The sequence below is a fragment of the Pseudonaja textilis genome, chromosome 4 (genome assembly GCF_049901715.1).
Source record: "Pseudonaja textilis isolate UNSWEBS1 chromosome 4, rPseTex1.2, whole genome shotgun sequence".
Lineage (NCBI taxonomy): Eukaryota > Metazoa > Chordata > Lepidosauria > Squamata > Elapidae > Pseudonaja > Pseudonaja textilis.
This window is the reverse complement of record NC_141993.1, coordinates 48545613-48553523: the sequence shown is the minus strand read 5'-3', so window position 1 is coordinate 48553523 and position 7911 is coordinate 48545613.

The window sequence follows — 7911 nt, the reverse complement described above, 5'->3', positions numbered from 1 at the left end:
GCAGGACTTGGGGCACCAATGCAGATCCCTCTCGGTATAATAACTAGAAAACAACTCCAGCACAAGAGCTGCTTGACCAAAGTTGGGAGGGGGGAAGCATATTCTCAGGCTACGGTCAAAAAAGTTAATATGGCGGCTACAACCTGGAGACAGGAAAAAAAAGATGGAGCTTCGGTCACACTGTCATGGCCGCCATTTTGACATTTTTGTCCTGAAAGGAATGATAGGGCTCAAAGCTATGAAACAATTAAACTCGTCTACAGGATTCTTCTGCCATTTTATCTTTCTTCCCCATGATCACACTATCTTTTCATATAATGTTTTAAACTGTCTCCCCCTTTTACATCTTCAGCCTCTCGTATTGATCTTTTGCATACAGATTGGCTTACATAGGAGAGTAACATTCCCTCTTTTAGAGGGAATGATTCCTATTGAATTTCACGGGGCTTATTTTGGAGTGGACGTGGAGGATTGTGCCCTACAGTACTGGTTTTCTCTAGCCTTTCCCAAATTCGACTCTTTCCAAATCTGATGTAGCTACCGTTCCCAGATGGTTTTGGCATAATGGTAATCCTAACCTATCTATGGTGGCAAGGGTTTCTCTCTCTTTTCCTCCCCAACCGTTTTTAGAAAAGGGGTGAACACCCACCCTAGACACCCCATTTTCTGAAAAGCACTTGAGGGTTTGGGCTGTGTAAACTATTTCCCCCCTCCCCATCTATGGATTCAAAGGGTAACAGTGTAATTAAAACCAGATAATTAATGAGACAATATTCCTACAGCTTACATCTTTAATGAACAAAACCCTTCAGGGCAGTGTGCTCTTCCAGGCTCATTAAAGAGAATAAAGTTGTGAGGCTTATATACTTCCCAGTGTGTTAATAATAACCCAGCGAGTGTATGCTTTAACCAAGCATAATAGCTCGGGCCTCCCATATACTCTGAAAGAGGCTCGCTGAGCGCCGTGGTTTGTGTTTCGTTTTTCCAAGGGCTTAAATATTTTAAATGCAAAGTAGGATACATGGAAACTTAATCGCTATCCACAAAAATCATAAAACGAAAAAAAAGAGAGAGAAAAGTCCAGAGAGACTTCGCGGAAGAAAATTCTCCAGGCAATTGAGACCACAAATCAAACCTTCAAAATGAAATAGCTGAGATTACAGAACAGGCTGGTGGTTAAGGCAAAGTTTCCCAACCCAGCCTTTCATCCGGCTGTTATTGACTTCGCGATTCCCCACCCACTCGCGTCCTTTTATTAATTTGGCTTCTGTTGAGATGTGAAGAAAAGAACAGCCCTTAAACCTGAAAAAGTGAAGAAATATACGCCTTGCTCAATACACCCGTTGGGTTTGCTCCATGCAGTCAAAAAGATGCTTTCTTTTTCCATCTTCTGTTCTTTCCCCACCACCCTCCCGCGCCCCGCCAATCCCGAGGTAATATTTCCTTTTTAGTGTATCGCAAGCTTCTAACTCAAATGGTTATTGCTTCCCATTTTTAAAGTTTACTTAGCAAAAGCCCCGGCTAACGTGAGCTGTTTTGGCAAGAGACGCGGGGGCTTTGCCTTCAGCACTACAGCGCAAAACGTGGAGGGGAGGGAGCGGGCTTTTAGGGATGAGTTATATTGCAATCAACTTAGTAAATCTGCATGCAGAAAAGGATGCTAATTAGTCTTAATAGTCTACCAATATGCCCCAAGACTGGAGACACAACAAACGTAAATCTGCTGCCGATAAATATTTTTAATTGTTAAATTTACTGGAAAGAAAGTTTTATTTGCCTTGGCAAGACCACGTGATGTGAGAAAGCCAGGGGGAGGAAGAGGAGTAGAAAAAGGCGAGCCGTGTGTGTGTGTGTGTGTGTTTGTGGCGGGCGGGGGGGTCCGAGAAAGGAGGGCTGCAGAGCCACGCTCTCCTCCTAAGGAAGGAAGACTGGACAACTTGCTCCCGAGGAAACCTGTAATAGAAAACCCCGGGAACCCTAGATGCTTCGCAATAAGCCTGGATAGGATCGGGCTGAGGAAAAGAGCTAATCGAAAGGGGATCACTCAGCACCCTCGTGCCGCGTTTCTTTGCCCCGAGAGGGCCCCTATCTCCCTCCCCGTTTCCTCCATTCCAATCAGGAAAGCGGAGACTAGCAAAGACGCAGGCACCCTAAGCGAGCGCTTGGCAAAATTAGTGATGTATCACGTTAATTACCAATGTGATTTTCAAATGGTTGCAGGCAGGCCCAAGGAAAATTAATGGAAATCCAAATTCTAATTATGTGGCGGTTGTTAAAGAATTAAACTAAATACTCTGGGTGGATGTGGCGGGCGGCAGAGAGGGAGCAAGCGAAGGCGCCTTTCCGTAGAGGAAAACTCCCCCTCCCCCCGAAAAAAGGCGCGCCCACCTGCAAAGCGACTTCCCCGTCCTTTGATAGCACGTCGGGGGGCCCTTTTCGGTGCCAAGGTAGCCTGCAGGAAGCGAGATCAAACGCCTCCAGGCGGGACCAGAAGCGTCACTTTTGGAGGAGGTCTTTGCTTCTTCATTGGCCCTTCCCAGGTTAACAGTTGAGAGGATTTGGAATCTAGGCAGAGGAATCCTTAGCCGGGCAAACTGGGCCTTTGAATCCAAGCAGTTCCGGAAGAGGGCTTTCGCCCGGACTGGAAACCTGGCCAAAGGAGCCCAGCTCCCGAGAGCTTCTGGGGATCTGGAAAACGTGTGTTAAAGGAAAAGGGGGCTTTTGACACCCGCAACTCTTTGGATTCGTTTTGGGAAGCGTTTTGACTGGGATTGTATAGAAGTAGGGTGGAAAGGATAAAAGGCAAGTGGAGGAAACTCACAACGGGAGAAATGATAGGAACCGGAACCACAGGAAAGTCCATAGCAACGCCCTGCCCAGCGACTATAAGGTCTGCAATTACTGTACCGGCTTCAGGTTCCTGAGGACTAGAAACTTAAAGTGGCCATACATTGCCAGGTTGACAGAATGTACATAACTCTAGGGCTGACCTTACTGCATAGTAACCTGAACTAAAACGTTGTCTTCCACTAAAGATAAATAAGTTGGAACCATTTGAATTATGTTACTATGAATCAGCAATAATGTAACTATTCCTTTCTGGCCTAACCCTTTATTTAAACACATACTGGTTTCAGCTGAATAAATAGGCTTCAACCAAATTTTCGACATAGTGAACAGAATAAAATGTTAATAGGAACAGACCCACTAATCATTTTTTAATACAACTTCGGTTTGGCAAGTCCTAATTTTTAATGCCTTTCTATAATCAGGTGGAGGCAAACAGCTACCCACAGGATGTCTAATTAAACAGGATTAGGAGGTAACGTCATTGTCTTGCTCCAAAGGTCTTCTATTTTCCTTGGAGCTGGAAATGAGATTTGGTCATGCACCACTAAGACAGCCAACCCTTACAGGCATTGGATAGTTACACAGACACTTTTTTTAAAGAGACAATTCAGTATCTGCTAAACAACACATGATATAGAGAAAATAGATAGCTTTAACCTAGTGCTTTCCAGATAGGATTCCAATTCCCATCATCTCAGCCATCATTACCAAACTGTGTACCTGAGAGAGATAGGAATTGTGAGAATTTGCAGTATACCACAGAACATTTGTTCAGGCTAGAAACCTGGAGAGCATGAATTCTACTCCTCCCTAGCCGTGAAAGCCAGCTAAGTGATTTTGGGCCGATCTGTACACTCTCAACCCTAGGAAGGAGGCAATGGCAAACCACTTCCAAAAAACCTCGCCAAGAAAACTGCAGGGATTAACTTGGGCAGTTGCCAGGAGTCAAAAACTTACCCAAATGAATCCTACTCCCCCCAAAAGTGGGGGGAGGGCTGGAAAATACAGGTACAGTTTCCCAAAAAGGGAAAGTGGATGTCTATGTGAATAATCTGGAACATGTTGGTTAAATTATCTAAAGAGCTTTTGACCAGTAGTACTCCAGCATGTCCTTGGGTCTTTGAAGAGTTGCACCAACACTTTTTTCCAAGACTTCAACCCCAAGTCCCACCATGCTAAGCAGATAATGTAGCTTTAGAATGAAGTATTGGCATCCAGTTCAAAGCAGAGCTCCTCAAAGGTCATTGAATGACCCTCTGCAGGCTGTTAGTTCAACTTAACCTAATTCTTGACAATTGGCATGGAGGAATCAGATGAACTCTTGCTCACTATTTGGAATTTTTCAGAGAAAGGATGGGATTATGCATAAATTAAGTGCTGATTGTAGATTCAGATGAGTTATATTTAATCAGAGGATTTAAGATCCCCCTTACCTGTCACCTTCTTTCCTATGGTATTTATTATTCAGAATGAAGATGAAAAAGTAACTCAAGGGTGACTCCATTGTGACCTGAAGCTACAATCCAATGTGTATGCTTTCTTTTGTTATAAATCACAGGAAATGAATGGAATTCACAGGGGAGAAAATCTGCATAATGTTGCAACATAAGCTTATCCAGATCATGCTACCCAATGGTGGCCTAAGACAGAGGTGGTGAGACCTCTATGAGGATTCGGTGCTGCAGCAAAACTGGAATGCATACATTTCATTCACATAACTACATTTCATTCACTTAACTACATTTCATTCACATAGCTTATCATTCACATTTGAGACTCCAGTCTATCAGGGAGCGATGAATGGAGCATTCCTCTTTTTCCATTGGAGAAGAATGGAAAATGTGGATGGGAAACTATTCCAGGACTGAAGACTTTCAAATGTGTGCGTGCACACACAGATACAGACACACCAGTGCTGGCTCCAGGGTGTATATGGTGCTCCTAGACCACATGGACTAATGGCTCTCCCTCCCACCATGTGATTTGGAAGAAGAGGCAGCACGGCGCCCCCTAAGCTTTGGCGCCCTCAAGACGGCCCTGCATAGCACCTCCCACCACCACCCATCATGGTCTCCAGCAGCCAGAAAACACTTTTGCAATGGAAAAGGAGCTTTGGCAGCATGAGTGTCTAAGCCCCCTGGCAGCTTGCCAAAAGAACATGATATGGAACATCCAAGCTAAGTATTTAGATTTAAGCTCCTTTGGTACAATTGTTTTCAATGGCGTTCACAGAGCCTTTCTTTTTAAAGTACATTATCCACTGTGGCAGAGAAGACAGAAGGGAGGGGAAGGTCACTGGAACCTGATCTCCACAGCTGCAATGATTGCTGAATACAAGATAATTCCACTAACATGCAGGGCGTATGTTCAACCCAAGCAGATTTTCTCAAGTGGCTCATCATGGCACATATTTTTCTTCTCACACAACTGCCTCACATCACACAAGCTCAATTTATTCAGAAAGACTTGATTGGCTAAATTATTCTAGTAGTGTGGAATGGCATTCTTATTTGGTTAGGGTAGGCCCTTAGATCACATAACAAAAATAATCCGTTTTGTGCTGTACTTGTGGATGTGGTTCCTTTATCTTTGGATACCGAGGGCCAGAAATAAGTAGATCTTCGTGAGAAACATTGGGCTGTCCAAGCAGAATCCAACAATTGGATTTTAGGACATTGACTTCAACTTCCTTGCTTAGAGCAGGAGTCCAAATTAAAGCATTTCTTACAGATGCCTGTCCAGCTTCCACTTAAAAAATTAATTGAAGGGGACCCACCCGGCCAGGGTTGTGGATACTTAACTCCACCATCAAACTGTATGGTTAAGAATTTTTAATCAGTCTCCCCTTCCTGTAACTTAAATCTATTGTTCTGTATCACAAACTCTGGATACTCCTCTGTGGCATCCTTTCAGATATGTGAAAAGTGCTATCATAATCCCATTCAGTTGTTTGTTCTCAAGGCTGACTCCTAGCCCTTCTCCTCTCTATAGAACTTTCCAGTAGATTGGTTTGGTCCATGTTGCCCTATGCTGAACTAGTGCCTCTGATGGATCCAGTACTCAAAGTAGGATCTGACTAATCAAAATAAAATGTTTTCTCAATTAGAAGCTATTCCAATTGACAGAGTCTAAAATGGCGTTTGTTTCTTTGGTGACTATATAACACTGCCGGCTTATATTCTGTTTGTAGACAACTGCTTTTTTCAGTATCTTTTTACAATACTGTTATATTTCAAGCCATAAATCTTCCATTTTAGATCTGTGCATTTTATTAACGTTGCATTTGTTATTTTTTAATTCCAATCTGTTATTTTCAATTAAATTATTTAACCTGTAAGATCATTTTGAATTTTATTTCAGTTTGCTGCTATATTAACTATCCCATTCAAATTTGTCATTTGCAAATCTGATAAGCACACACTTTATATCCTCACTTAAATCATTCATATCAATGTTGAAACATATAGAGCCCATGAAACTTAACACTTCATGAAGAATCATTGAGGAAAATTTTGAGAAACAATTTTATGTGTCCACTGAATTGTCATCATCCAGCACCTATTTAACTAAGTTCAGCTGCTAAATTACTAGTCAAATAGTTACTTGACTTAATATTAACTAGACAGTGTCCCCAAATTCCCAGCTACGGTCAGTCTGTCTGTCCCTCTTTCACATACTGTGGACACAATATCTTATGATGAGCACTGTATCTCTCATGCCATAATCCTTGCACAATCTTTTATAATTTCCCATAATCCCCAGCAGATTGCATGCCAATACATCATTGGGGATGCCAGACTGTAAGGCACACCTCTAAGTGCAGGCCTTACCTTTTCGCACTGCTTTTTTGTGATATATCACCTGTATACTTTTAAGTGTGTTAAGTCCAATGAATAACCAAATCTGTGTTGTCATCTCTTACAGCTCTCTCTTTCTCTCTGTGTGGTGGAACTGGCTAACAGACTGCAGGAGCTGAGCCCCACCCCCACCCCAACCCCACCCCTAAAAAAAATGCTTGTTGAATAAAGTGGTTTTCCTTTGGGTGGTTTAACTCCTCCTTCACTGTTTATAAAGTAGATCACGGTGACAGGTGCAGCAGGCTGTAGCTCGCATTCCCCCCATATATTGTAGCCCCAAACATCATTAATACTAATAAAATATCACTATGGAAACCAGTACATCTAAACAGACTGGAGGTAGTGACCCTTGAAAAAGGCAGGATCCTGCAGCTCCAGCCAAACATGAATCATTTTTCTCTGCATACTTTATAGGAATTACCCGTGATATGCAAGGCTGTCATTACCAAGCACTTCTATGGATCTGCGAGTCATTTCCATAAATCAGCAGCATTGGGTCCAGCAGAAGGTCCTAAGAATATGATGGAACTCTTTTTGAACATATAATGAAGTGTTCCAGAGGCTGCAGTTATTTTTCTGCTTGTTAAGGTTTTTTTCCCCCTTTTGCAGCTTTTGAATTTGATTTTAAATTAAAATGTCGCCAAAAGAATGTTTTATTGGTGATCACTGTTATGATAAATTTATGCCTCAATAATTACTTTTCACACAGTATTGATCTCCACTGGCTAGTTCTTTGCACTCGCTCCTCCTTCCCTCCCTCCCTGTCTCGCTCTCTATAAGTATGCCTGTGTGTTTGAGAGACAGAGGGGAAGACAGAGATTGGCTTAGCAAAAAGTTAAACAGCCTTTTATAAAATTTTGGACATGTGGATCTCAAGAGATGGATTGATTCAAAATAAACAGGTGTGAAATGAACTTTAACCAGAGGCAGCAAGAATTTACTTCTCTTCTTGCATGAAGAAATACAACTTTCAGTTATATCTTTACAGACAGTATCAAATTAAAAAAAAAATCAAAGCTGCATATAGGTACTTATCATCTTAAGGTGGAAAACTGAGCATCACTTGAGGGCTAATAGAGGAAGAACAATTCCCTACTGTCTGTATGGATATATTAATTGGTAGATTCAACCATCTATCCTATCATTCAAAACAACCTAATGATGGTTTAGTTGGTTTGATTAAGATAGACCTGTTATCCAGAGT